This window comes from Ptychodera flava, chromosome 18 (genome assembly GCF_041260155.1).
Source record: "Ptychodera flava strain L36383 chromosome 18, AS_Pfla_20210202, whole genome shotgun sequence".
NCBI classification, from domain to species: Eukaryota; Metazoa; Hemichordata; class Enteropneusta; family Ptychoderidae; genus Ptychodera; species Ptychodera flava.
Window position 1 is genome coordinate 25,593,028 of NC_091945.1, and position 26,221 is coordinate 25,619,248.

Below are 26,221 nucleotides of genomic sequence, written 5' to 3' on the forward strand. Positions count from 1 at the left end.
AAAAGGTGTCTCAGATTTTCGGTAATATTTATGGAACAAGAGAAATTCTTGCTGAAGTGAAACAAAACCCGGTAATTTATTCAAAAACCCATAGTTGTTACTTAAACACCTCATTGTGCTGAAAGAAAAGGGAGTAGGAAAAATCTGGGACACTGTTTTTTCCCCAGAGTACCCAATTGCTGATTTTCTGTTCAAAGATCTCAAGTTGCCATAGTCCTTGAACACCTAGTTTTTTAGGTAAAAAAATTCAAAAACGCATATTTTTGAGAGAAATGAACACAGGCACAGTGATTTTGGAAAATAAACATATTTTTCATAATGTTGAGATATAGGGCTAACAGAAAATTTATAATGTGCCTAGGGTCCAAAAGTGAAATTTATTGAGAAAAACTGAGTTTAAAATAAGTATCATCTAACGTGTGTCTCTATCTTAAACATTTTTCAAAACTCGCAGCCACTGAACATTCTTAAGTATGAATGTATGGGGAACAATTCAACAACATCATTGAATGTTGCAGTTTGTGTTTCTGTGTACAGCTACTTCATGGAATTAAAGCTTGAAATTACAAGGTAACCTTTTGCTGTTTTTGTGAAATCAAAACAAAGCAAATGTGGAAATTTTCAACACTTTGACTACTTTGAGTCTCTGAAAATTGCTGTAACCCTATTCCCTTTTGTAAATTTCTAGTTATATAGTTTATCAATATCATTACATCAGGCTCACTTTGAACTAGTTACTACTACTGTGAGCTGGAAATGGACATCTCTCGGATATCAGAGGATGTATTTTGCAAGTTTTAGTCAACTTCTTCAATGGTTGGACCATCACTGCCACCTCCGTTTGCGTCACTGAAATCGCCAGGCATAACCCTGGCCACCTGTAGCCTGGTATAGCTTAGTGATGATGGGTTTGCATATGCCTTCAATTTCTTTGAGCCTGTCTTCATATTCATCCTTTTCTGCAGTCTGTGGGAGGGAATCAGAAATGCATGTTATTTGCTTGTCCTGAATATACGTAATTTCCTTAATAAAGTCTTTTCCAGACATTAATGTCACAACAAATTTGGTCGATCATCTCGCCATAGCTGTCCGTGAGGTCATACAAACACTGTGCGCTCTTGATAAATGTTTTTACTTCATGCAACTGTAAGGAAACCGAGTCTAGTGGCAATATCATCGATTACTGTTGATATAAGGTACATGTAACTCTAAGCCTGTTAAGGTTCCAAGACAAGAAATTTGACCTTTTTAATCTAACAATTCTCTAGTGGTTAATAAGCTCAGAACCCCCGTAAAGTATACATTTTCTGAAAGCCTAGATATAGGGAAACATTTTGGTAACCACAGTGTCACCATTGTTTACATAACTATCACGTGACATGGTAATTTGCATAACCTTTCAAAAAACGGTTTTCCCTATGTTTTGTCTCAATACTTCAAAATATCTGACTCAAACCTGCTGGAATGCAAGCTGTCACAACGCTCTTCCAAAGTGTGTCTCAGATTTTTTATATCTTGCTTAGTTTTTTTGGAGCACAATTTTAAAGAAATCAACTATGCTTAAATTCACTGCTCTAGAAGTTTTTCTGGCATAAAAACTGTTGTAGAAGGTTTAAAAAAATTCTGAGACACACTTTTGAAGACCCTTCAAAAAGCTTGCACTCACACAAATTTCAGCCACATATCTCAAAGCATTGAAACAAAACATAGGGAAAACCGATTTTTGAAAGGTTATGCAAATTACCTGTCACGTGATAGTTATGTAAACAATGGTGACACTATGGTAACCAAAATGTTCCCCTATATCTAGGCTTTCCGAAAATATACAATTTACGGGGGTTCTGAGCTTATTAAACACTAGAGAATTGTTAGTTTAAAATAGTCAATTTCTTGTCTTGGAACCTTAATTCAGTAAGCCACTGCACTCTCTGAATTGTCACTGTGCACCTTAGATTATCACGTGACGTTAGAAAAAATCATATACCTGGTTGCTGTCTAGCCAAGTGATGACTTCTTGACATTTTTCAACTATCTTTGTCTCATCTTCATCGCTGATCTTGTCTTTCAGCTTCTTATCTTCAACAGTGTTCTTCATGTTGAAACAATAGCTCTCCAGATTGTTCTTGGCTGAAATTCTCACCCTATGAGCTTCATCTTCGTTCTTATACTTCTCGGCATCCTGCACCATGCGTTCAATCTCTTCCTTGGACAGGCGTCCTGTAAAACAGTAGCAGCGTAATTGAAAGTCATTAGTATTGCATAACGTCCATGACACAATGTCCTTTGCCTGCATCAAAACATACTACATGCTATAAGTGACACAGAGAGAAAAAAAATCAGAAATATGTTTTTGCGACAGAAAATACAAGAAGTTTAACAGATCAGAGTAGATGCTTAGACCAAAGCCGACTGCACAACGGCTCAAAGAACACTTGCCTTTGTCGTTCATGATGGTGATATATTCTTTGCTAGTGCTCTTGTCAACAGCAGACACATTCAGGATACCGTTGGCGTCTACGTCAAACGTTGCTTCAATCTGCGGTACACCACGTGGTGCTGGAGCGATACCAGTCAGTTCAAATTTTCCCAAAATGTTCTGTCAGAAATAAAAATTTAATTGCAAACAAACCGACGCAATGAAAGTAATCTAGCGAACTTGAACATCAATTTTACATTAGCAGGTCGTCAAGGGATCAGTTATCCAGAGGATTCATACATCCAACATCACCAAAAATGACGGAACTTCAGCAATTTTCAAAGACTTTTACGGTCTCCGGATATCAATTCATGTACCTTCATCATATCATTTTATGAATTCATGACTGATTAATCGTGTTTGAATATTATGGGGAATTATCAAGTTCAAAGGACTTTCCAGGAGGCTTTAAAAATCAGATTTTTCTAGCAGTGTCGGACCTTGTTACCCTGTGAGAATTAATATTAAATACGTCTCTCTCTGACATGCAATTATTTAACTATTTTCCGAAAGCAAAGAATTCAATAAAAATTAAGATAATTAGTGTAACTTGAACAATTACGTGTATTTTGCAGTGCAGTGCATAATATATTCCAAGGTATTATTACTATATGTATGAATTCTGAATCCCCTGTTGTACAAGCAGCGACCCCTGGCCTGAATTACAAGTATATCCAGATTAACTTTATGGCAACATGTCTCGCCCTTCCCTTTCCATGCACAAAATACTTGTTGTAGCACAGTAGGTAGAGAGACTGTGGTACAGTGGAAGAAAAGACAATACCATTATCATGTTTGCAAAGTGGTTTATTAATTTCAAGGTTAATTTATTGTATAGCTTACGATTAAAATGGATAATATGCTGATTAGGTGTCCGATTTCCAGTCACCTTCACTGGAAAGTCATACTACCATTGAGACAAGTTGTGTAGATCAGATACTTACATTGTCTCTTGTCAATGCACGTTCTCCTTCATAGACCTGGAAGAGCACGCTTGGTTGGTTGTCAGAGTAGGTTGTAAATATCTGGGTCTGCTTTGTCGGGATAGTGGTATTACGTTTAATCAAGGCAGTCATCACACCACCAGCAGTCTCAATACCAAGGGACAGAGGAGCCACGTCCATAAGTAGAATATCGGAGACTTCTTCCGATTTCTCTCCAGAGAGAATTGCAGCCTGGATAGCTGTAAAAAAATTGGACCAAGTTAAAATTCTTGTTGTCCATTTAGGATGCGACCATAAAAATTCAATCTCTCAATTGTACACAAAAGGTGATTTTGCATCAGGTGAAAGGGTGAGAGAGTAGTTGACTCGCGCCCTCTACGTGGCTGATTGTACAATTCAGTGAAAACAACGTCTTTTCCGTACACAACATCTTTTCCGAAAGTATTTTTTCATGAAAATTAACATACCTGCACCATACGCGACGGCTTCGTCAGGGTTGATGCTCTTATTCAAGTCCTTGCCGTTGAAGAAATCTTGTAAGATCTTCTGAATTTTAGGGATACGAGTAGAACTGCCAATAAGTACAATATCATGGATGTGTGACTTGTCAATCTTGGAATCTCGAAGAGCTTTCTCCACTGGTTGGAGAGTACTACGGAACAGGTCTGCATTTTGTTCCTCAAAACGAGCACGAGTGATGGAGGTGTAGAAATCAATTCCTTCAAACAGCGAATCGATTTCAATGCTGAATGACAAGAAGAAATTACAGATTGGTGACTTGATAAACATTGCTGACTAGCTAATCGGCTGTTTTACTCAGCGGATTAAGTGATTAAGTCAACACCACAGCTGTCCCACACGTAGTAGAATAAGACAAGGGATGAAGATCACTGATATACTGTCACGAAAAAAAAAGGAAAATCTGAGCAGGTATAGAATTCAATCAAAATTTAAAGCCCCAATAGCTGCTGCAAATGTTTGGCAAACCGATCTCAAAATATCCTTAGTTTTCTGGAGTTTTCTTTGAACAAGACCCATTAGAGACCAAAACAATGTATAACGCTGCCATGACTGTCAAAAGTGGCATGTAAATTCAAAGGTTTTAACGTCATTAGAGATTTCCCGCCATTTTCAAAAACTAATCATATGACAGAGAAAAAAGATTAAAACAACAAAATATTGGCCATCGTGTGTCGTGCAATCAAGTAAATGGCATCATGCTTGTTTCTGGTATGATCACGATGTGTAAGTGCAGGAAATACTTTTTTCCCGTGGGGGGCGCCATTTTATGGGTGTGGCACCCGTTTATTATTAAGGCTGTTAAAACGTGTAGGCATGGTCTCGAATCAGCGTGTAGTGATACTTCAATACACGTCCTTCAGTTATTTTCACAAACCAACTTTGGTTTGAAATAAAATCATGAAAATAATGCATAAAATTTGCAGCTATTGGGGCTTTAACGGTTGACTACTATACCACTTCAGATTTGCGTTGTTTCGTGACACTATGTGACCTTCACCCCTTGGTCTTATTTCACTAAGTTTGGGACAGCTTTGGTGTTAACTTAAGATAATGTGCGCCTCGAAAGTGAAAGACTCAAACTTTTGCTCAAACTTTCCTAAGTGAAACTTTCGACCCTCTTACCAAAGCAAGAATAAAAGTCAAGGGTCACCGTGCAAAATTTGGTACCAGCGAGACAAATTATCTAAGATTTCGCGATTTTTAAATTCAAAATGGCCGCCACCCCTGTTTTTTACTCTATGGGGAAAAATAGAATTTTCGATTTTTCAAAAAAAAATAAAGCGGTTAGAACTTTTCTTTCACCAACAGCTTTAAAATGAACCCCCATAAGTGTTAGATCAGAAGCGAATTGATAAAATTTGAAAACCCGAATTTCTGTCCCCCAGGCGCGTTCTGCCTTAATCAATTAATCCGCTTCCACGAACAGCCAATTAGCCAGTTGGTAATATTTACCGAGCAATTAAATATGGTGGTTTCAACAGGGTTCGAACCCACAACGTACGGTACCCAGTCACCTAGCGGAGAAGCCAAAGACAAAACCAAGTGGTGTGTACACAGGTTGGAGAAGATATGAGGACTGGTAGGTAGTAAAAAAGGCAGTCATACGGTTTGGAGTCGAAATCTTTATTTGAAATATTACAATCAAAATTAATACAATAAAATGACTTGTAGGTATTAAAGAAAGCAGTAAGACGGTTTGGAGTCGAAATCTTTATTGGTGAAATATCACAATCAAAATTATCAAAATGAAATAAGCCATTGCAACAAGAACCTCAATCCTCCCTAATCCAAGCTTTAAGGGGACTGACTACTGTCCCCTGTGGTGGTATTTATCAGCTTTCAACTTACAAAGTTTCATATATGAAGCATTCAGTCAGTTCATTGTGAAAACAAAAGGTATGGCAAAGTGACCACTGAGGGCGAAGGGTATTCCTTAACATAATCATTAAACCCAAGACAAGAAATTGATCTTTTTAAGTTAACAGTGCTCTAGTGGTTAATAAGCTCAGAACCCCCGTAAATTATACATTTTCGGAAAGCCTAGATATAGGGAAACATTTTGGTTACCATAGTGTCACCATTGTTTACATAACTATCACGTGGCAGGTAATTTGCATAACCTTTCAAAAATCGGTTTTCCCTATGTTTTGTTTCAATGCTTTGAGATATGAGGCTGAAATTTGTGTGAATGCAAGCTGTCCTAAGGATCTTCCAAAGTATGTCTCAGAATTTTTTAAACCTTCCAAAACAACTTTTATGCCAAAAAACACTTCCAGAGTGGTGAATGTAATTCTAGTTGATTCTTTAAAATTGTGCTCCAAGAAAACTAAGCAAGATATAAAAAGTCTGAGACACACATTGAAAGAGCGTTGTGACAGCTTGCAAGATAGTTTGAAGAATTTAGACAACACATAGGGACAACCGATTTTTGAAAGATTATGCAAATTACCTGTCACGTGATAGTTATGTAAACAATAGTGACACTGTTGTTACCAAAATATTTTCCTTTGTCTAGGCCTTCAAAAAAGTACAATTTACCGGGCTTCTGAGCTTATTAATCACCAGAGAATTGTTAGATTAAAAAGGTTAATTTCTTGTCTTGGAACCTTATGACAGAAAGGTTACACTGGAAGATGAAAACAAAGACAGCAAGAAATATAATTTGCCATTACTTATGATATTACCATGGCATTGATGACAATTTTTATGGCTAGAAAAGTAAATGAATATGTTTTTATATTCTACTTATGTTTGATATGTGAAGGAAAATACATGTACATACTAACCTTGCTTGAGTTGAAGCTGAAAGCGTCCTCTTTGCACGTTCACAAGCAGTTCTAAGACGCCTAAGTGCACGCTATTTCCTGTGATATCCTTCTTGTGTTTGCGTTTGAACTCATTCACAAAGTGGTTGACCATACGACTGTCAAAGTCTTCACCCCCCAAGTGAGTGTCACCGGCTGTGGACTTGACCTCAAAGATGCCATCCTCGATGGTCAAGATGGACACATCAAAAGTTCCACCGCCAAGGTCAAAGATTAGGACGTTACGCTCAGCGCCAACCTATTTGGCAAAGTAGGGAGTATGAAATTTGTAAGTTGTTCTTGAAAACACATAGGAGTTTTACATAACTATTTAAGTAAGTTACGCCCGGATTAACCACGATGCAAGTTTAGGATGTTACTCGAACAGCAAATTACGAGAGTGGCATATGATAACTACATTTCTGAACTATCCAATCTAATTAAGAATCCTTGACAATGTCTATTAGTCGTTCCTAACGCTGCATCACAAAATAACGATTTGCGGGGGGGGCCGGGGGGGGCGGGGGGGGGGGCTGGAGAAATCGCGATTGAAATTTTTTTTCAGATCCCCCCACAATACCAAGGGTTTCATTAAGTTTTGAAGGGGGCCAGAATGGAAAAGTAGGCGGCTTGCAGCTGCCATGACCACAAAGCGGTCGTCGTCGGGGGAGGGCCCGGGAGGGAGGCCCTGAAAAATGAGCTAAAATTGACTATTTACAGCCCACAGTCACTTGAATTTGTAGTATTTTCAGGAGAATTGTTAGCAGTGTTCCAGGGCAATTTGTGTTCATATCATAAAAGCCATTTTCCTGGGAGATTAGGCCTAAATATGATAATTCATAATTAAAAATGATTAAATGTGGTAATGTTGACGATATTTTGAACAAAGAAAACTGAAGTCTTTAGAGCCTCTATGCTTTTAGGAGGTAAACTATAATTATTCACTATTATTATTGATATAAATTGATATGTAGATGATATTATACAGTGTTACATCTAGACAGGGGGATAGGGGATTCCCCCTCTGTTGAAATGTTGGCATCCAAACTAATTAAATTCTTTGTTTTGCGTCCCAACCCGCTTAGGTTTTCAACGTTTTCATAAAAAACACACACAGTGTATTTGAATAGGAAATTTTAGGACATGGCCGCTTAGCTTTTCTGAACTAAAATTTTGGTACAATTTTTTATTTGCTGCAATCAAATTACATTGTGTTAATTTTCTTGTGTGTGATTTTCAGCCGCTTAGACGCGTACCTTTTCCCATTTAGAGTGGACGCAAAACAAATAATTTACTTACTTTGGCCTAATTTGTCAAGGGGGACTACTCCCCCCCCCCCCCCAATGAAATGGTGCCAGTGACTCCTTAGAGGTACAAATAGAACACATGAACTGGTGAAATGCCCCGAAATTTTCTGGTAAAGGGGGAAAATCCCCCTTGTTGATGCCATCCTGGATGAAACACTCATATTTTAAACAGAGTAAAAGAGAAACCTTCCATTAATGTATAATGTTATGCTTAAAATTAAGAACCCTGATGTTTGGTATGGAAATCTGTAGATGAAGAACTTTTATACCACTGGGGAGGTAAAAAGGATAATTTATATAACAATAATGATAAAAAATGACAATCATTACCATATTTCGCAAATAGAATCAAAGACCTTCAAGGTCATTTGACTATATGGGTATGCAAGTAAGAACCTTCATATAGGATATGAAAATTTGTACGTTCAGAAGCTCACATATGGATTTAACCTGACGATCGTTTTGAAGTAAATTTAGAGGTCTGATCGTATTTTAAACCGCTCTGGGCGACATTCTTATTGGCGTCGATAGACCGAAAAGCAGTACATATCATACGTCCAGCTGGTTAGATACCTTCACATTTACGCCTACCGCGCAGTGCAACGCATGTCGGCTTACTAAAATTCGAACTGTCATCGGGAAGTTTTTTTCGTGAGAAAAAAATCTGGTCATTGCCTTCGAAAACAGTTTAAATTCACGTAATTATCCCTCTCTTGTTTCTTAGTCCACTTCAAAACCGAAAATCGTACAGCGAAGCTTGACCTTACGATCGCTTCCGTCTTCTTCGGCCGACAGGTATAGTATGCACGTTTTCATTGGCGTATATAAAGGTCACCACATAGGAATGCGCAATTCAGGTAGCCAATAGAATCGTCCGTTGCAATTCCGATTTTTTGAAGCAGTATACGCAAGACCGTGCTGCATCGTAGTACAAGGCGATCGTAGTAGTCGCGTCTTCTAAATTTTGTTTCACATGAAAGCCCGTTTCACAGTTTGTGAAACTTGTCCGTATCATTTCAGAAGGTAAAAAATAGTTCAAATTTTCCGAAAAAGTAGCCGGCGAAATCGTGAGAGTAACCGATCAATTTCGCCGGCTGCCGGCTCTTAATGAAACCCCTGAATACCCTAAAAAATTCAAAACGCCAACTCTCTATATGATCAAAAATGTTCAAGTCCCCCAAAACTATCACAAGCCCGCATATTTGTAAAGGATGTACGCGCAGAAAAAATAAACACGTACTAGTATTGCGCCGTTCCCCTCGCAGGTGTTCAACACTACCTGTTATTAGCAGTTTGTAAAGTTATATTCCTAAGGCAAGTTCTTAAATTGATTCATTTTTAAAAGCATCGGTGAACTTTTTAGATTTATCGGTCTAGGCCAACTTGAGTTAATCCAACTCTGGCCAGGTCAATTGCTCCTGCCAAAGAACGCACAAAATGACGATCATGAGAGTGTAGGCAAATTGTGTATTCAGCTTGCTATCACAGCCTGCGTATATGTACATGCATTTGTATCACTGACAACTGACTCTCAGTCTGGACTCTAATTAAATCATCACCTGATACAATATATACAGGCTTTGTCGACAAACTGAATATTGTGTGTTTGAGCTTGCTGTAGGGAGACCGCAGGAAACTGTAGTTGATATATTGCATAGAAATATTGCAAAAATCATCAACAGTTGCAGTTTCTATCCTGTTACTAGGCTCAAGTTTGTTTTTTTTACAACAAATCACACATGATTAGATTTTTTCGAGATAAAAATAAGAAAATGGCAAAATGGTTCAAGATTTTTAAAATTATTACAACATTACAACGATTGGATGACATAAAAATGATATTCATTTTTCATTGAATTACCTACAAAATCTTGGAATTGGAAAATGTAAAACAAAAAAGGGAACAAAAAATTTGAAGTAATTTTCTACTACCCAAAAAATGTTCGAATCCCCCTGAATCCTCTAGCCCCCTTACCATTTTTGTGAACGCAGCCTAAATAGGTATATGTAATATGTACCAAACAGAATTTCATTGGTTCTTGAATTGAATTTTTTTCCAAGCTAGAACTAGCACAGAGATGGCAGCAACTTTTAAATCAGATATCAGTAAATGTGAGGTAATATTTTTTTCTTGTACCTAACTTCGAACGATGACCTCTGATTTTCAGTCTTGATTTGGTAAAAGTATGGTTGAAAGTTTCACTGGCGGAAATTTATGCAAAAGTTTAGGTCTTGCACCTTCGAGGCACATACTGCCTTAATAATGATAATATAAATGAAAATGTATTGCCAAAGACATTAAAAGAAAATAAAAACTGAAACTGAAAAATATGGGAAATAAGCTGAAATGTACGTTGGAATAACACTGACAGTAACAAATGCAAGAGATTATTAGGGCAGTAGAACAGTAGACCAGTAGAACAGATCATCAATATCCCCAAACGGTGAGACAAGAAATAAATTAAAGCAAAAACAATAGACGTTTAGAAGGCATATTACAGTGAAGTTTAAAAGGAAAAGCAACTATACATGCTGTTTGGATAAAATCAACCGTGAATTTGTATGTCTCGAAAATACAGATGTGACATTTTCACAAAACGCTGCAGCATAATTCTACTTCTCCATGGAACACACACACAGAAGTTAAACCGAACAGACACAGCGAATTTTACCAGACATTGAAGAGATCATCATGTATGACAATTTTCATCGTATGTCATTATTACCTTTGTTTTTACGTGGAAAGAAGCGTTAGCTTCAGCTAAGTCACTTATTTTATGTAGCATGAATAAATTACACAAGGACAAAGGAAGACTCTGGTAACTTAATGTATCTGTTTAAAGGCTAGTACAGGCTACATGCATCTAGATTCGCAGCAGCTGCTGATATTCTTTATTATTATTAGTTTATTAAAAGAAGACCAGGAAGCACATACTGAACCATTGAGCCTAAAAGTGCAAGTTTGACCATAGAGGGCGCTGTTCAGTAAAGATTCCAGAAATGCTCTTTACTCCCTTATTAATATATTACAAAAACATGACAAAGTTTGCATAAAGGATGCAAGCATGCCGCCCCACATGCAGTAGTACCAGATGTGCACTTCTAAATATCCTAGTATCCTAGAGCATACTTTGCTTTATCTTTGTTTTAACTTTATTTTCATACATCTTACATCTGTTCAACTTACGTTTTTGTCAAGACCATATGCAATAGCTGCAGCTGTGGGCTCATTGATTAAACGGAGCACATTTAAACCAGAGATTGTACCAGCATCCTTTGTGGCTTGACGTTGAGAGTCGTTGAAATAGGCTGGGACAGTTACTACGGCATTGTTGACTTTCTGTGGTGAGAAATTTAACATAAATTATGCCAGCAAAGAAACTGTAATTCCGTATGATTTGTTTAAGAAGTTATTTCTAATAATTAATAGACTGAAAATGACTATATTATAGTTTTGTCAAGACCAGTGAATTTTGTGACATATTACCCCTGATTATTACTGATAATGTATGCAATTATCAAGCATTGTGACCCGAACGAATAAAGGACTGGGCATTTAAAAGGGGGAACCATGTAAATCTGATAATGGTGCACAATATCGATAACGATGCCTTACTGTACGATTTATCAAATGTAGTCCTTATGCATGCACTTGTCGTTTGCTCTGTCCGGCTTGCGCTCAGTAGCTCTCCCGTCCGATACGTTGCAGTGTGCAGCTTGTACTACTACGTTTGTTTACAACATGGTTCGCTTCGTTGCCGTATAGGTGAAACAGAACTCAGTACGTTTGCAAACTCCTAGACGATACTGGGTTTGACACAAGGATATCATGTACGTTCGTGTGAAACGAGGTAAGCGTGAAAAGCTAATGCATTCATCAAAGAGCCAACAACGACAGCTGTCAACAACCTTGACCGGTAGCGTCTACGGAAATTACTACGAAGTCATTCAAAGGTCCAAGGTCAGCTACGACCAACAATCATGACGACCGTGGGCTCTCCGTTGATCTAACATCTCGGTTACCTAGTTCTTATGCACCGGCTGTAATCGGCGACAACTTTCATCATCGGTTTCGACTAGTTCCCGACGAAGACTCTCCAGTATATTTGTCAACCGTACCTTTCAAGCACCCGTTTACATCGAGTTTTCCCGTTCGCCAAAATACAATAGCTCTTCTCGAGAAGCCATCGAAAATTAAATTTATAGACACAATTAATGAAATTTAAACATTTAAATAACATAGGAACACTGTTGATAATGTTTGCAATTGAATGCTGCACGATTAGCGACATAATACTGATCGTATCGATCAGCTGATACCATGCAGCTCGCTGATATCAATTAATGGCTGAGCAATCCGCATTTCACCGTGTTTCAGCTTTTTGAATGGCATGATATTGAAATCTGATGTTTCAAGTTCGATATAGACGGTAGTGATGCAATTTCTTTTCATTTCCTTCGAAAATACATCGTTTTATTTCCAAATCGAACCCCGAAGTACTGCTCATTTTTTTATGTTGAACGTGCGTGTTCAGGGCAGTGCAGTTTATGGAGTGTGTGTAAATGTGTACAGATTCAGGGACGTTCATGCCGGACGCCGCTCACTGGCTTCAAACTCAGCTTAAATTTCCTTTTTATATTCGTTTTCTACATCTACAAATTCAAACTATAAAATAATAGCAATAATGTACCCCTTTCCGGGCCATAATCGATTCAAGCAAACTTTCGGCTTCGCCTCGTACATTATGTCGTGGAAAGTTGCCTTCGTCCATTTTGGGCCGGGGGGGGGGGGTAAATTATTGCTTAATTATTTGTATCTTTCTTAACAAATATACAGAGCATGCCATATTATCTCCATATTTAACACGCCAAGGGAAATTTTCTGAGGAGTGACCAGGAAAATAAGTGAGGATTCTACTCTTAGGAGAATCAGAATGGTTACCAACTGGATATTTATTTTATTCGTTTCCTTCCCACCAGACGGGGCAAGGGTTTGAGTTAAGGTTATGCTGAATATACATATCACTCACTTCTATCAACTTAGAGGATTAGATATTTTGATCTTATGCTTGCTTTCACAATTCTATGGATCTCATTTTCATTATATATAGTGCGAAATACACCACTAAGTAAATGTCACACCTCTGAAATGTAGTCAGTATTAACATACCTTTCCAAGATATGCCTCGGCAATTTCCTTCATCTTGAGGAGAACCATGGAACTGATTTCTTCCGGGTAGAAGGTTTTTTCTTCTGCTTTGTACTCCACTTTAATCTTGGGTTTACCTCCATCATTAATCACTTTAAATGGCCACAGTTTCATGTCCTGTTGGACAACTGAGTCTTCAAACCGACGACCAATTAAACGCTTGACATCTTGGAAAAGAAGGACATTTTTTTAATTTTGGAAAACAGGCTTGACAATATACACATATTGACTGGCCATGAGGGCAAACAGCATACGTCTGTACCTCGAGGGACTGTGAGTCACCCCCAAAACCAGACTGTTTCCCGAGGCCGTAGGCCGAGGGAAACAGTCTGTTTTTGGGGTGACTCACAGGCCCGAGGGGTTAAAGACGTATGCTGTCGCCCGCATGGCCAGTCAATATGTGTTTTATAACACACCTCATCCGTAGCCATGCATAAGAACGTACTATACACAAAACTTGTCGCATGAATAATGTAATATGTTGAAGTGGTTCGGCAAAAAAAGTTTTTCCCGACAGGGCCGCAAATCTTCTGCAAAACGTTCAATGCACTTTTGATTATCGTTTTCGTTCGTTCCGAGTCCTTGTTGGAAACCAGAGCATTCGGTTCTTCTTCAGAAAGTAGGATAAACCGAGAAATTTCTCGACTATCGTTTCGCTCGGCCGCAGACGACATCTTTGTTTACATTCCAGTTCGCGCATGCGCCAATGTTTTTTTGACGTCAGCGGGCATCATTTTTCAGAACTGATGCCTGGCAGGCAACAGTTCGGACAAATGATGCCTGATGACGTCGTTTACGTGGATCAGCACAAAAAAGAACGCAACCCACGTAACTATCAATTGGCGAATTAGAACACAGACGGCGGATGAGGGTGTGTTATAAAACAATTTATCGACTGAAAGTCATCTATGTCTTACTTAAACACAGTAAATCATGTCATGCAAAGCTGCCTATCGATGTGACTTTTTGTTGCAAGGACATAAATCATATTTTGACCTGCATCTGCATTGTGTAGTTTACGAGCAAAAGAGACAGGTACATAAGGAGGGAAGTGTTCCTTTGAAAGTACTATGCTGCTGAGTAAGGTCAGACGACGTCGATGAAGTGCTTTCATAATTTACTGGAAAAGAACGTCTTTCACTCAACGACGATATGTTTTAAAATCAAAAGTAACGATTTATCATACTTTTATTTCTAGTAAAATTATTAATCTGCAGTGTACAAAAACGATGGTTCATTACGATAAAGATAGTCATAAAATCATCAAGAGCAACTTAACTTGTTGTTAGAAGAGATGATTTTCATAACCTACCGTACACAGTATTTTTTGGGTTCATAGCAACTTGATTCTTGGCAGCATCTCCGATGAGACGCTCTGTATCTGTGAAAGCCACATAGCTGGGAGTTGTACGGTTTCCCTGGTCATTGGCTATGATTTCAACTTTGCCATGCTGGAATACACCAACGCAGGAGTAGCATGTACCCAAATCAATACCAACGGCAGGTCCTTTGGCAGCCATAGTTTCTTTAAAAATCTAGAAGAGGTAGAGCACTGTATTACACACTTTATAAATTCCTGGATCATTATTAAGTACATTTCACATTGAGCCATTTGTTGATAGTAACACTGCTGTAACAGTTAGATAATGTACTGTTATTCTGTGTTCATCGAAGATATTTGACCATTGGAAATACTACAGTTATCCGTAAGGTGCTAACAATACCAATGCGATGATGAACGTATAATATGGTTGGAGTATGAGCCCAGAGCTAGGGGCAATGGGTAGGGAGTGACATAATGTTTCGAAAGGGGTAGGGTCGGCACTAATGCGCTGAAAAATCAAAATCAAATGAAAATGCAGAGAGCGCTTGCAAAAATACATAAAATGAGAAAGACGCAGACAAAAATAATATTTTCACCAGTGTTTGTTATACATTTGCTGTATGTTCGAATACATTGTATAGCGGAGATATGGTCCGAAACGCTCCAATACCGAAGCGTTCGATATACGAGGACATAAACCTTATTGTAAACCTTTAAGTCAAAGTTAAGCTAAAACTTTAAAACGTTTTGAGGAAACATGCCATGCAGTGCTTCGCACGATCGAGAGCAGACTGTGGAAACGTTCAACAGAATTCGAACGAAACTTCAACCCACGCAGCGTAGTGCAGGTGGTAGGAATGATGATAAAGCAGCATAATGTCACTCAAATTCACAGGTTTGGACTGACCAATAGTCACTGCATGACGTTATGAATGTATATGTAGATATACTATGTGTTTTGTAAAAAAGGACAATCTTTTCTTGTTTTTTTCACTGTGTTGACGTAAACGTGTTATGAGGTCGAAGGTAAAATATGGCTACAATATAACCCAATAGTACTCCGCGCCAAAGCTATTGAATGCCGCATTCTCTGATACCGAAACATGCTATACAACAAAGTTCATTAAGTTACAGACTCATTTGTAACATGATAATAAAATACAGTAAATGGGAAAACTAATAATGAACAAAAACAGCTTACTACGAGACACTGAGTTATGACACTCAATGTTTGAGGAATAGGCAGCAATTCGGCAGTTTCCAATGACAACAGTGGCAACCGTATCAGCATTGACAGCAGAGTTAGCAGAGACAGGAAAATCTACCCCAGCCTTTTATTGCTTGTAGTTTGCTGTAAACAACTCCATATATAGCAAACGTAACTGAGCACCAATCAACTCAAACTTTTGGCAAAATGACTTCTTGTTTAGGTCTAGGCTCTGACAATAATTCAATTCAATAGAACTCCTTCCCTACATGGGCAATTAAATAGTATGGCTCAAATAAAAAACAAGAAAATACTAAAAATATATAAAAGAGAACACAGACGTCGACACTTAACTGTTAGCAAAAACAAACACAAAACAGTTTACGACTCATTCAAAGCCACACAGGTGGGAATGAATCATAACTTGCGCCGGTTTGACATGCAAGCCCAATTCTAAAAACGCCGACCAAGGAAAGTATGTCAAACTCTTTCGATAAAATATGATAATTACTAAACAAAAGATTTCAGTGGGCCTTTTTTTCGTATGGAATGATGACTTACTCTGTGGGCTATTCCAATTAATGTTGAACAAAGATAATCAATTATATAATTGACTTTTGTAATTGACTTTCAGATGTTGAAGCCAACAGATGAATGAGAATGAAATAACGCTTTCAATGTAAGTTTTATAAAAAGATAAAATTTCTCTATTAAACATGAAAGAACGCAGTTTTCTTAAAATGCAAACATAGTTGTCCTTTCTTCAAGATAGTATCGGCGTTTAAATCTCATTTTAAATTGTTATCATACATTGAACCGAGGTAAGTATGCATACAGATAATTTCAACTTGCTATGGTTGTCGGAGGTTGTTTCCTACCTTTTAGATCGATTATCATATCCTTAGTTTTCATAACATTTAAATTTAGATAGCAACTATCACACCCCTCAACAAACTCGCCAAGAGTAGACCATGAGGGCATCCTTATCTGTGTTAAAGTGAGGGCGGAGCACCATCGTCAGCAAACTTTACAGGATGGCTACCCTAATGTTTACTTCAGAATCTACAATCATCAGTATAAATGTATACAACAGGGGTGACAGGACGCAACCCTTGGGAGAACTGTATTTGCTTAATCATATTTGACATGAGGCCGTTGTACAGAAACCCTTTGTCGTCTATTTGAGAGAAAGTCAAGATTGCAGAATATAAGTTGGCTACTAACAACAAGCTTTAAGAATTTTTCTGCAAGGATGTGGAGTTGCAGAAATCTACACATCGATTCTTGCAGGAGAACCTATTTTTGTCTAAACGTTTGTATAGTTCATCAAGAATGAAAACCTTATCATCTTCAACACCTTTTCCGGTCGATATGCAAATTATTGGATCTAGTTTATGACCATGCATAGTCAGAATATTGGACTTAATTATTTTCTCAAATGTTTTCATTACCAGGGAAGTAAGAGCAACAGGTCGAAAATCATTGGGTTCTTTAGGGCTAGCTTTCTTTGGGACTGGTACTGCTGTACACCTCTTCTATATGGCAGGAATAGTAATATTTTCAAGAAAAACTCGAAAGGGGTGTTGTATGACTCCTTTAAGCTGATAAGCACAAAACCTGGACTTTTGTTCGCGTTTAACGATTTTAACGTTTTAACCACTGTCAATCTCACTAGATATCATTAACTCATCAGGAGATAATGACTGTTTTAAAATTGAGTCTATGCCCGTAGTGAACGAGTTACAGTGTTGGAAGTGAAATTATCGTGTTATCGTGTAAGCGAAATATGCATTTTTATGCAAATGAGTGCATCCTTGTAGATCAAAGGTGTCAAGCAAATGATTGTACTGTTGATATGTTGGTATCCATAGATGGGTGTTCAGAGCAAAGCACTTCATCATTCAAACAAAGGCATATATTTCGGTGTTTACCTTGGACGTTAGCTCATATCAGTTAATATTCAATTTCTATAACTTTAAGTTAAGGCTAATAAGACGTTCACCGAAGCCAGATATTTCTAACGTTAGCCTACAGTATCGTCAGACGCTGGTTCCTGCTTGATAATTCGTAGATACGTTTAAACAATGGTTAATGTGTGTCAATTCTCTGATAAAGTTAAGCAACTGGTTGAACAATAATAAATCATCTGATAATGTTTACACAATGGCTAATGCTGGATAAGTTATGAAGTTATCTGTGGGACATGATTAATGCAGGATTATTCAAAATTATTTTGTACAATCGTACAAAATATTTCACACATAATAATTATCATGTTGGTTGTATATTGTAATTTTGTATTTTTATTTTGATGGTGATTGTGTCGCTAATTTAAACTTATATTCAATGAAGAGTTTTGAATTTTGCAAGCATTGTGGTGATTCACCCAGCTTAACACGTACTTATGTTGTGTAAGACATGCACAGGGAAGGAAATAATTACGGTCGCATTACTGGAGATTTCAGCACCACAACAATCTTTGGCCCAGAACGACGCGGCCGTATCTGAATATCGTGTTTGCAATGTAATTTTCAGATTGTTAACTGAATGATGCTCGGTATGTCGACAAGGGATAAAACGTTTTATGTACCAGTAACTGCCTGATTAAAAATGCTGATAAACGTTACGATTAAAAACGTATTTTCGCAGCCATCGTTGTTCTCGTTGTTAGCATAAGCAACCATCATTGAAGATGACGAAATACAGCGTAAGTATACGCATGGAACTCCAGCCTCGAGCGAATTCGCTAAATCACCCCAAATCAAAAGTGTACAGTGTATGTTTAGTTCGTTAAAAGTACACCTGGCCACAACAATATCCTAACTCGCCCGACCGTTAACTTTTCAACACCTCTTAAAAACGGCAGCAAAATTGTAAAACGTACACTACACCCACGCACAGGGACCAACGACATCTAACATAACTGGAGATGTCTTTCCCACGTTGATTTTCTTCCCACAACTGAGCAGCCCTATCTGCAGTTTGCCCACTTTATGAAGTCTAATGCCCACATTGTTGAGCATGATTTACAGGTGTGTCTACAAGGAGCTAAAATACTTATATGAACAGTAATTACTGAAATGTCGAAAAAGTATAATTATAATTAGCACTTTTGGCAAAGTAGGTCAGAATTACGATCAGGGAATTTATTACTAGCCACCTTTGTATACCCCGGCTTGTGTCAACTGAACAGTATGATTCATGATCTTGAAATAGAGCGATATTGCATATCGGGGAGAGTTTATTGCCTCCATGAATACCACCTGCGACTATGGTGACTGTTCGTGTAGTGCAAATGGCAAAAAAGACTACATATATTTTCGTCACCCAACTACTCACTTTTTGTATTTTGTATACTTCCGAAACACAGCAGCAAATGTGCAATATTGTATATCGACGCATAAAAACAGTATCATCGTCATTACAGGAGATCTCATAGCCCGACATATTTATACATCAAAGCAGCCCTTTCTGAAGTTTGCCTGATACGAAGTTTCATATGTGTATATTGTTAAATTTACAGCATGTAAGAATGTCACTAGCCATGATACTACGGTAAGTGCTTCTAATCAGCGTCATGGTTATTAATTTACTGCCGTTGCAGTCGTCGTTCTTTGCGGCAAAGCTACTCGAGATGACGAGACAGATCGTTCTATCGTATGGTGTCCCGGATTTGGTACATTTAGCCTCGATCACCACCTCCTGCGATTACTTATTTTTTTACGGTACCTGCAGTGTACATGGAGTTGTAAAAACGTATTACACTGTAATTACCTTAGTTGTCCGACTATTAACCATTCAGACTGAACTACCTTGAGAGTGGTACTTGATCATTACTGTTCTTGCAGCCTAGGGAGTCACAAAAAGATTTCGAATACCTATTTGCATAATAAATATTTATTTGATCATGTGTTTGACGGATGGAGGACCGGGGATTGCGCAAGCGCGAGTACATTGGGAACGAAACTTCAGCAGAACGAATTCAAACTTCAATGTGCTGAACGCAGTGAACATGGTAGAAATTGTTGTAATGCGGTACAATTTCATTGAAATTCATAGTTTTTGGACTACCGTCATTCACTGCGTGACGTACTGAATGTTTAGGTGTTTATTTTTTGTAAAAAAAGAAAATCTTCCCTTGTTTTTCCCTGTCTTGATTTAAAGGTTATGAGGTCAAAGGTGAAAAAGCTTCGATAACACTCAAAGTTATTGTACTCCCCGCCAAAGCTATTGAACGCCTCGCCCTCTTATACAGAAACTTACTGTACGACAAAGCTCCTTAGGTTACAAATGCAGAAGTATGATAACAAATAATACAGTAAATGAGAGAACTAAAAATAAAAAATACGTTGTAAAATACAAAGCTAACTTTGAGATATTGAGTTACGGCACAGAATATGTGCGGAACAGGCAACAGTTTGGCAGTTTCCAATGAAGACAGTGACAGCCTATCAGCATTGATAGCAGAGTTAACAGAGACAGAAAAGTCTGCCTTTTATTGCTAGTGATATGCTGTAAAAAGTCCATGTATGGCAAACATGATGACCTACATGCTGCAGCAGACTAATGTCGTCTCAGTAGCACCAACCAGCACCAAGTTTTCATATATTTGCAAATTACTTAGACATCTATGGCTATAATTCAATTCAATTGCAATAGACTTGATTCTTCCCAAACCATGACAATTAAACAGTGTGGTTTAAATACAACACATCAAAATATATTAAAAAACATAAAAAACTACATTCTTGACCGAAGAACAATAAAAACACTTTACGACTCATTTAAAGCCGCACGGCGGTAGGAATGAATGACAACTTGCACCCGATTACCTGCAAGCTGAGAATCTAAAATAGCGAGCGTAGGGAATTATGTCAATCTCTGTCGATAAAATATGATGATTACTCAGATAAAAAAATCGACCGGGTTTCCTTAATAAGTACTTACTGACCATAAAATGATGACAGATTTCTCTGTGGTTTACAATTAATTCGAGCTGAGAGAGTTTTATCAAGTGAACTTTTGCTTTTAACTGTCAGAGTTTGAAGCCAACATATGAAAAAGAGAATGGAAGACGCTTTCAATGTAAGTTTTATAAAAAAGATAAGGTTTCTATATCAAACATGAAGGAAGGCAGTGTCCTTAAAAATACAAACGTTCTTGCCCTTTCTTCAATATAGCATTAGTGTTAAACTTAATTGTAAAGTGTTATCAAATAATGAATTGAGGTAGATATACCTTGAAGCTAGCAATACTGCCTGCTGACAAGCTTTTTACGGGTTTGTTACTCTTTGAATACGACCGGTTTAGGAAGCCGTTTAACTTTGTGATCAGATGATCCAAGGGGAGTCAATGCAAAGAATTTGTAGGCCTCAAGTACTATACCGTAACACCTATCAAGAAGTTCAAGTATTTCATTAAATCAAATTGGACACGAAACATGATTGTGGATATTTTCGCTCTCTTGCTAGAAAGAGTCACATTGACTGAAGCCAACAAGTTTAAACTTTGGAGAGTCTGTGGCAAGAGATTCCCATTGCTGTAAATTATGACGTGTGTTCATCTGCTGTAGACAAATCCCTCGAGGATGTTTAAAAGACGAAAGCGAACAAAAAAACTGAAGAAAGTTCTCTGGAAATGTCGAACGGACTGAAAGATATTGACAATAGTTCAACATCAGTTGTGCACATTCTATCACGTACAATCACTGTTTTACAACACCGCTCGTTTTCATAAACATACTCCACCGCATTGAACTTTTCAAGCTCTGCCATGTGATCATTACTGTGTCGATGTATTAGAGGTTTGTGCAGCCAAGGGAGGCACAAAATGATTTCAAATACCTATTTGCATAATGAAGATTGATTTTATGCATTTGACGGATGAAGGACAGGGGAAATCGACCGTTAGCTACTAAGATGCATGTTTCATCGCACCCTAACTCTCTCTCAGCATAATAAATATTTATTTTATCATGTGTTTGGCGGATGAAGGACCGGGGATTGCGCAAGCGGGAGAACATTGGGAACGAAACTTCAGCTGAACGAATTCAAACTTCAATGTGCTGAACGCAGTGAACATGGTGGAAATTGTTGTAATGCGGTACAATTTCACTGAAATTAATAGATTTTGGATTAGCGTTATTCAGTGCATGACGTACTGAATATTTAAGTGTTTATGTTTTGTAAAAAAAATCTTCCCTTGTTTTTCCCTGTCTTGATTTAAGGTTATGAGGTCAAAGTTGAAAAAGCTTCAATAACACCTAAAGGTATTGTACTCCCCGCCAAAGCTATTGAACGCCTCGCATTCTTATACCGAAACTTACTGTACGACAAAGCTTCTTAGGTTACAAATGCAGAAGTATGATAATAAATAATACAGTCAATGAGAAACCTAAAAATAAAAAATACGTTGTAAAATACACAGCTTACTGTGAGATATTGAGTTACTGCACAGAATATGTGCGGAACAGGCATCAGTTCGACAGTTTCCAATGACGACAGTGACAGCCTATCAGCATTGATAGTTGAGTTAGCAGAGACAGAAGAGTGTGCCTCGGCCTTTTATTGCTGGTGATATGCTGTAAACAAGTCCATGTATGGCAAACATGATGACCTACATGCTGCAGCAGACTAATGTAGTCTCAGTAGCATCAACCAGCTTCAACTTTTCAATTATTTGCAAATTGACTTAGATATCTATTTGCTTGTTTAAGTCTAGGCGCTAGCAATAATTCAATTCAATTCAATTGCAATAGACTTTCATTCTTCCCCGATCATGCCAATTAAACAGTGAGGTTCAAATACAACATATCAAAATATCAAAAACATACAAACAGTCCATACTTTAAACACTGAACAGTGACCAAAGAACAAACAAAACCAGTTTACGACTCATTTAATGCCGCACGGCGGTAGGAATGAATGACAACTTGCACCCGATTACCTGCAAGCCGAGTATCTAAAATAGCGAGCGTAGGGAATTATGTCAATCTCTGTCGATAAAATATGATGATTACTCAGATAAAACAATCGACCGGGTCTCCTTAATAAGTACTTACTGACCATAAAATGATGACAGATTTCTCTGTGGTTTACAATTAATTTGAGCTGAGAGAGTTTCATCAAGTGAACTTTTACTTTTAACTGTCAGAGTTTGAAGCCAACATATGAAAAAGAGAATGGAATGACGCTTTCAATGTAAGTTTTATAAAAAAAAGATTAGGTTTCTCTATCAAACATGAAGGAAGGCAGTGTTCTTAAAAGTACAAACGTTGTTGCCCTTTCTTCGACATAGCATTAGTGTTAAACTTAATTGTAAAGTGTTACCAAATAATGAACCGAGGTAGGTATACCTTGAAGCTAGCAAAACTGCCTGCTGACCAGCTTTTACGGGTTTGTTACTCTTTGAATACGACTGGTTTAGGAAACATTTTAACTTTGAAATTGTTATCAGATGATCCCAAGGGGAGTTAATGCAAAGGATTTGTAGGCATCAGGTACTATACCGTAACATCTATCAATAAGTTCAAGTATTTTATCAAATCAAATTGGACACGACATGATTGTGGATATTTTTCGCTCTCTTGCTAGAAAGAGTCACTTTGACTGAAGCCACCAAGTTTAAACTTTGGATCGTCTGTGGCAAGTGAGTCCCATTGCTGTAAATTATGACGTGTGTTCATCTGCTGTAGACAAATCCCTCGAGGATGTTTAAAAGACGAAAGCGAACAAAAAAACTGAAGAAAGTTCTCTGGAAATGTCGAACGGACTGAAAGATATTGACAATAGTTCAACATCAGTTGTGCACATTCTATCAAGTACAATCACTGTTTTACAACACCGCTCATTTCCATAAACATACTCCACCGCATTGAACTTTTCAAGTTCTGTCTTTGTCCCTGTCCAAACGATTTTTTGTTCCAAAATCATCAATAAATAAATCTTGATCGCAAACCTGTTCACATCCGACCAAATATTTCATGATCATTCACTTACACTATTCTGCAATCTGTGTGAGCAATAGTCCTTTGGAGTGAATACTTACTGACTCTATTGATAAAAGGAAATGAAAAATTAAATATTACAACTTTCAAAAGCACAGTATTGGTGGAGAAGTTGACTTTAATGGTCGTTAACAACTGCCATTATTGAGGACCGGCAGTTTTCTGTAAGGACCTGAAGCTCTGGCTTGGTGCAGGTCCTTATGACCTGAAGCTATTTTCTCTTAATTTCGCACACCGCCTGCGAATATTTTATCTGTATCAGAAGTATACATGGAGTTTTCAAAAAATTATCACCCTGCAAATACTTTAGTCGTCCAGCTATTTACATTCAGACTGAACTACCCGGAGAGTGACATGTCGATGTATTCGAGGTTCGTGCAGCCAAGGGAGGCACAAAATGATTTCGAATACCTATTTGCATAATGAAGATTGATTTTATGCATTTGACGGATGAAGGACAGGGGAAATCGACCGTTAGCTACTAAGATGCATGTTTCATCGCACCCTAACTCTCTCTCAGCATAATAAATATTTATTTATCATGTGTTTGGACAGATGAAGGACCGGGGATTGCGCAAGCGGGAGAACATTGGGAACGAAACTTCAGCAGAATGAATTCAAACTTCAATGTGCTGAACGCAGTGAACATGGTGGAAATGTGTGTAATGCGGTACAATTTCACTGAAATTAATAGATTTTGGATTAGCGTTATTCACTGCATGACGTACTGAATATTAAGTGTTTATGTTTGTAAAAAAAAATCTTCCCTTGTTTTTCCCTGTCTTGATTTAAAGGTTATGAGGTCAAAGTTGAAAAAGCTTCAATAACACCTAAAGGTATTGTACTCCCCGCCAAAGCTATTGAACGCCTCGCATTCTTATACCGAAACTTACTGTACGACAAAGCTTCTTAGGTTACAAATGCAGAAGTATGATAATAAATAATACAGTCAATGAGAAACCTAAAAATAAAAAATACGTTGTAAAATACACAGCTTACTGTGAGATATTGAGTTACTGCACAGAAATGTGCGGAACTGGCAACAGTTCGACAGTTTCCAATGACGACAGTGACAGCCTATCAGCATCGAAAGCAGAGTTAGCAGAGACAAAAAAGTCTACCTTGCTAGTGATATGCTGTAAAAAGTTCATGTATGGCAAACATGATGACCTACATGCTGCAGCAGACTAATGTCGTCTCAGTAGCACCAACCAGCATCAACCTTTCAAATATATGCAAATTGACTTAGATATCTATGTGTTTGTTTAAGTCTTGGCGCTAGCAATATTCAATTCAATTGCAATAGACTTCCATTCTTCTCCAATTATGCCAATTAAACAGTGAGGTTCAAATACAACATATCAAAATATCAAAAACATACAAACAGTCCATACTTTAAACACTGAACAGTGACCAAAGAACAAACAAAACCAGTTTACGACTCATTTAATGCCGCACGGCGGTAGGAATGAATGACAACTTGCACCCGATTACCTGCAAGCCGAGTATCTAAAATAGCGAGCGTAGGGAATTATGTCAATCTCTGTCGATAAAATATGATGATTACTCAGATAAAACAATCGACCGGGTCTCCTTAATAAGTACTTACTGACCATAAAATGATGACAGATTTCTCTGTGGTTTACAATTAATTCGAGCTGAGAGAGTTTTATCAAGTGAACTTTTGCTTTTAACTGTCAGAGTTTGAAGCCAACATATGAAAAAGAGAATGGAAGACGCTTTCAATGTAAGTGTTATAAAAAAAATATAAGGTTTCTATATCAAACATGAAGGAAGGTAGTGTCCTTAAAAATACAAACGTTCTTGCCCTTTCTTCAATATAGCATTAGTGTTAAACTTAATTGTAAAGTGTTATCAAATAATGAATTGAGGTAGATATACCTTGAAGCCAGCAATACTGCCTGCTGACCTGCTTTTTACGGGTTTGTTACTCTTTGAATACGACCGGTTTAGGAAGCCGTTTAACTTTGAAATTGTGATCAGATGATCCCAAGGGGAGTTAATGCAAAGGATTTGTAGGCATCAGGTACTATACCGTAACACCTATCAAGAAGTTCAAGTATTTTATCAAATCAAATTGGACACGACATGATTGTGGATATTTTTCGCTCTCTTGCTGGAAAGAGTCACTTTGACTGAAGCCACCAAGTTTAAACTTTGGATCGTCTGTGGCAAGTGAGTCCCATTGCTGTAGATTATGACGTTTGTTCATTTGCTGTAGACAAAATCGCTCGAGGATGTTTAAAAGACGAAAGCGAACAAAAAACTGAAGAAAATTCTCTTGAAATGTCGAACGGACTGAAATAAATTGACAATAGTTCAACATCAGTTGTGCACATTCTATCGCGTACAATCACTGTTTTACACCATCACTCATTTACATAAACATACTCCACCGCATT

At 37.7% G+C, this 26,221-nt stretch overlaps 1 pseudogene; it reads right to left on the minus strand.

Moving 5' to 3' along the window:
• Nucleotides 1-365: 365 nt before the first annotated feature.
• LOC139117244 (heat shock cognate 71 kDa protein-like) lies at nucleotides 366-14,789 on the minus strand (annotated as a pseudogene).
• Nucleotides 14,790-26,221: the final 11,432 nt, after the last annotated feature.